This window comes from Benincasa hispida, chromosome 1 (assembly GCF_009727055.1).
Source record: "Benincasa hispida cultivar B227 chromosome 1, ASM972705v1, whole genome shotgun sequence".
Lineage (NCBI taxonomy): Eukaryota > Viridiplantae > Streptophyta > Magnoliopsida > Cucurbitales > Cucurbitaceae > Benincasa > Benincasa hispida.
Window position 1 is genome coordinate 39003126 of NC_052349.1, and position 5946 is coordinate 39009071.

Below are 5946 nucleotides of genomic sequence, written 5' to 3' on the forward strand. Positions count from 1 at the left end.
GACTATATAAGCCTTGAATCATTTTACCATTCATATAGAGAAAATACAAGAGGCATATTTAATCCCAATGCTTTCGATCTCCTTTTTGTTTTCCTTACTATTATTACACTCACAACCCGACAAAACCAATTATGATAAGATAATGTTCCAATCTTACATGTTGAGTGTCCATTAGAGAAGCAAAGTGGATATACACGTTCCTGCAAGAAACTTAAAAGGGATTGACAATACAATTTAGATCATGTAATTCCTCAATACCTTCACTGAAAGAAGAGAGAAAACCAAAGGGAATGAGAGAGAAGATGAACACATCGATGTATAGTGGTTCGACTATAAAGCTTACATCCACTATAAAGGACAGTCAGAGAGAATTTCTTATTCAAAATTATGAGAATTAAGGAATTCAAGCTAAGTTCTCTACCATCCCGAATTCATCACTTTTACAATTCACACACCTACAACGAAAATGATCATCCACACACTTCTTTCTTTTCCCATCACAACTACAAGTTGTGTTTGTTACAATATGTTTTACAAAAGGTGAACTAACGCAATTGCACATGTTCAACGATTTATTGATTTTCTTTGCAACGATGGAGATGAAGCAATCTAGAATTTGTCTTCAACCAGCTCAACAGAAATCAAAGCAACAATCAAAACATTAAATTATAACATAATTCAAGGTCTCCCACTTATCAATAACAACAAAATCATCACACATATTTTTTCCTTAAATAAATCCCAACAAATTAAGGATTCAAGTCAATTAGTCCTTCACTTTTTCCATTCTTCAATCTCGAAACTCAAAGGGGAAATGGATAATCTTCTAAAAGGGGATCTCACTGTTGGAAGGCCAATGAAACTAATTTTTAACCAAATTTCACATATTTTTATAGGCAAAAGATTCTAACAAAAACAATTTTGTAAAAATAAATTTTCAACTACACCCGATCGAAAATGAAAAGAAACTCCATCTTCAAAACCAATTCCTAATCCCATAAAATTGAAATCAGCAAGAGAATACATGTTAAGCACCAAAGTGCTACATGAAAGAGTAAACGAACAAAAAAATGAAAACTAATAGAATCATTAAACGCTCTAATTATATTAAATTGAGTGATAAACATGTAGAAAAACAAAATTTTAAAGAAAGAGGGTTTTAGTTATACAACCTTCGTAGAAATCCACAGAATCCTTGCAAGTTTCACGAAATTGACTTTCAATTTCTTCAGTAGACTATCAAGAGAATCTTCTCTACTATTCTTAGTCTAGAATTTGAGTGGTGGAACTCTGAACTAAGAGGGAATTAAGGTGGATTGGAGAGGGTTCTTAGAGAAAATTTCATGGAGAAATTTTTCCTCTTCAAATTCAACTTGCATGAACTTAATTCTGATTAAATCAAAAGTATATATTCATTTAAAATATGCAAGCACTAATCTTCAGCAATTTGACACTTCAAATTGTACTTAATTAGTGGGATATATGTTGTTTGTTGGAGAAATCCACTATCACAAGATGAAATTGGATAAATCCACTTTCAAATTCAAAATACAATTAAAATTACATTTAATTCAAAAAATAAATTAAACATAATTTTAATTCGATTTTCTGAAAAAATGAATTTCTTTAAAAATTGAATTTGATTTTAAAATAATTAATTAAATAATATTAATTTAATATCAAATACTAAATTAATAAAATACCTAATTTAAACATGAATCCTATTTATGTAATCAATATTTAAATATTTTGAACTCTCCATATACGTTTAATTTCAATAAATTTAAACGTTAATTATATCGAATATAATTATCAAAACCCGAAAATTGAATTTGAACATTTCAAATCTCAAAAACCCTAATTTTGAATTTGAACATTTCAAATTCTACACAATTATTTTAATCATAAGTTTAATCTTTTACGAGATAATAAAGAGACCTTATGGACCTATAGATCATGAGCACCAACGATTTAAGATTAATTGGTTAAACTCTTTAATCCGAATTAGTCAATATACGTTAACAACCGAGACATATCACTATAGCTGGATAATTGCACTCTCCTCACTGTAAATATATTTATGTTCACTTGATTTTAGTAAGTTGATCCTTCACAGGTTCTTCGTGTTGCATCGTACCAATTCGCAACGAAAGTTACCAGGATCCAAAGCACTCTAATTCATTAATTTTGGCAAAAACAAAAGTAACTTCAACAGAAATAAATGGGTTTCAAGACATACATTTGAAGAACTTCCTCTAAGTTTGAATTCAACTGCAAATCTCCTCAGGATCTTCTCTACTATCCACTTGGTGCTCTAGATTGAGTAGTGGGACTCAAGATGTAATGACCGGATCCTTACATATTATGGTCCGACCGCTACGACATGCATGCTTAGACTTTTCTATTATGAGATGAGTTTTGGTAAAAATATCAAAAGAATATATCTAAGATTTTATTAATTAGGTAGAAAACTATATAAAAAGTTTATTTTACAAAACACCAGGATCTATAAAATATCAGCATAGTGATACAAAAATGCATATGCCTATAATAGTGAGTTTGATGGTTGGCCATTTGAGCGACGTCCAGTTCTGCCACCTACGCTGTGTCCTTATCTACAAAGTCTGTAAAAATAGGATGAGTATATAATATACCCAGTAAGTAATTCTCACATAGGGTAGTGACCAAATGCACAATCACATGCAACATGTCCTAAAAACATATGATTGGGACCGAAAACATATAATAACATGTGGTGGTCGGTTATGCTTCTAACGTAAATTTCTCCGCCCTGATAGGAAGATGAGGATTTAGGCGGAAACTAACCCATCTGATGATTAGCAGGTCATGCAGTCAGTAAGGCCAGAGTTGCATCCAACATCAACCATTAACATAAACGTAAGATTGGACTAGAGTGGTGCAACCATACATATCCTGTTAGTCCCTAGCATAAACTTGACATAGAATTGGGTCTAGAGGGGTGCAACCATACATGTCCTGCTAGCCCTAGAAGCATAACATTTATCTAATTAAAATTTAATCTTATGAACAAACATAATGCATGAGGTTCCTTGTCGATAAACGTATTTTAAACATATAATGCAACATAATAATAACATAATTATGCAACATATTAAAGGTACACTACCATGAAACACTTAAAGAGAGGGTGAGATAAACTACTTACCTTGACTGCGATCCTAGTTATTCCTTATTATTCCTTATGGTTTAATCAGTAGAGTTTTCCCTCTTAAATCAGAAGGAAATTTGGGCAGCACTGCCCTCACGTTTCCTCCTTCAAACTAACAGAATTACTTCACCCTTTTCACACGATTTCTATTACTGAGTTTTGTTTGAGAATGAGTTTAACTTCCAGCCCAAAGCCTCCTATTTATAGCAGTTTCCAGCTCTTCTCTGTGTGACAACTCATGCTACAAATGGCTTCTTTTAAATTACTTAGGTTTAAGAATTTCTCTTAATAAGACACCTAATTTTGGCTAACGTTTTCCCTTATGTCATCAACCTTTATTTGTATTCAATTTTAGGGTTCTCCATGTATAATCTATAAGATCGTGGCCAAATTCAACACATAATCCACGCTTCTATCCAAATCTCGCTCTTTCTGTTCTTAGAATCTCACTCTCTCCAACTTTCTCACCGGTTTGGCTCTCGTGACTCTTGCTCTCGCTCTCACTCCCACTCTCGTTCCTGCTCTCGCTCTCGCTCCCGCTCCCACTCTCGCTCCCTCTAATTTTCTCTCCAATTTCGCTAGTTTTCATGCGTGGGTTGCCTTAATTGCTTGTAGATTCCACTTCCCCTTTTTAACTCTTTCAAATTTTAAGAGTACATAGGCAATTAATTCACCTCCAATTCTTCCAATGAGCAGTGCCCAAACAAAAAGTTATCTATTACCTATTGTCTCCTGAATTAGCTAGCATCGAACTTCTAATTAATCCTCCCTGATTCTGCCTCCTTATTCATTATTTTTGGATAATTAATAAATTTCTTATTTTTTTCCAATTCTAAATTTCACCCGATTATCCTATTAAGTTTATATATTTTTCATTCTTAATTATATATTTTATTTGTTTTCCTGCTTTCTAAATTAGGGTTAGGGTATTACATTTACCACCCCTTTAAATAAAATTTCGTCCTGCTTAACATTTGACATTTAATTTCCTGTAGTGTATGCATACAAATTTGGGTTGTTACATAAGATAAGCCTGAATTAAGAAAATTTGGAGACTAACTCACAGCAGCAACCCAATGTGAAGAACAACTTCTTCTCTCAAATTTTTTAGATAAATTTTTTAGGTTGCATTCACTTAAAAAAAACTCCAATCTCTTCAATATATTGCAAATACTCATGCAAAGAGATTTACTACATGAGATGCAACTCATGCTTGGAGTTTAATGAAGCTTGAAGTAGGTTGTTTAGTGAGCTACTTGGAAGAAGACAATGGAGAAAACCATTTTTCTATTTTTGTGATTTTTCCTTCTTTGTCAATTTTGATAAATTGATTTCATAAATCAATTTCATTTAATAAAATTGAAAATATTATTAATTTTATAAAATTAATTCCAAGTGTAATTGTTGGGATTTATGCCATAAACCTCGTAATTATTTATTTGACATAATAGTTGATTATTTTAAATATGCAATAATAAATTATCTATTAAGGGAAAAATCCAAGATTATATATTTCATGAGACTTGAACAGTATGTCGTGGACATACAGGTGGGTAATGTTCAGGTAATAACCTAAAGAGTCTATAGTATATTAATAAGATTGAGTGTCTTATCCTAGGAACAATATGGAAACAACGCACTTTGTAATTGTCACAAAGGATGTGATTCAAATCGTTCATGTGGAGAAATGTCTATACAAAGCGTTTGTATAAAACTAGACTGCAAAATTTCGTTTTGTAACACCTTCGACTGAAGAGATTAATATTTCATATGATAATCATATGTAACTCGATCTCAATCCTAAGTGAGATACAGACTCTTGTCTATGAGGGTTGTCCTTTGATTTGTATGGGTGAGACTGGCTCGAGTCGCCGACTTAATAAGCCTACGATTTTGGAGACTTGTTCGAGTAGGAAGTTGAGAACATAACTATACAAGATGAAATTTACTTCTTCCCACCTTTAGAGTAAGTAGGATACAATGAGTAGTTCCCTTAAATGCTAATTCCAGATCTTGAACAAATGGTAGAAGCCTTTTCATTGGCCCGAGAGGGACTTGGTTTATGGTAAAACCATAAACAAATAGTTCATTAAAGGGATCGGTGTTACTTAAAAAGTAAGAGATAATTATAGAGGTAAAATGGTAATTTGGGTAACACATGTTCTACCGTGCGAAGGGTGTAAATATAGGTCTTTGGTGGAGTGATCCATAGTTAATGAATGTTGGTTAATTTAATTAAATAGTTTAATTAATTAACTTCGAATCATTGGAGCTTCTAATTTGTAGGTCCTTTAAGTCTCCCTATTAGCTCACAATGGATAAACAATGACCAATAATTTTGAAAGAAACTGAATTTTTCAAATTAATTAAGAGATTAATATTAATGGTATAATTTATATGGATACATTAAAGTATAAAGTTAATTTTAAATGAGATTCAAAATTAAATTAAATAATAAGAAAGAGATTTGATATATTTGAATCATATTCAAATAATAGTTAATGTGAATTAGATTCATATTAAAATAATATGAATGAGATTCATATCAAAACTATAAATTAAAAATTAATTTGAATTAGATCCATATTAAACTATAGATTATGAGAGGGATGTATAATTGAATATGATTCAAATGTTTCTTTAATTAAAAGATATTTAATTAAAAATCAATTAATTAATATGACTAGTTAACTATATATTTTGATTGAATTAATTTCATTTTAATATATTGGGAAGTGGGTAGTTATTGAAATATA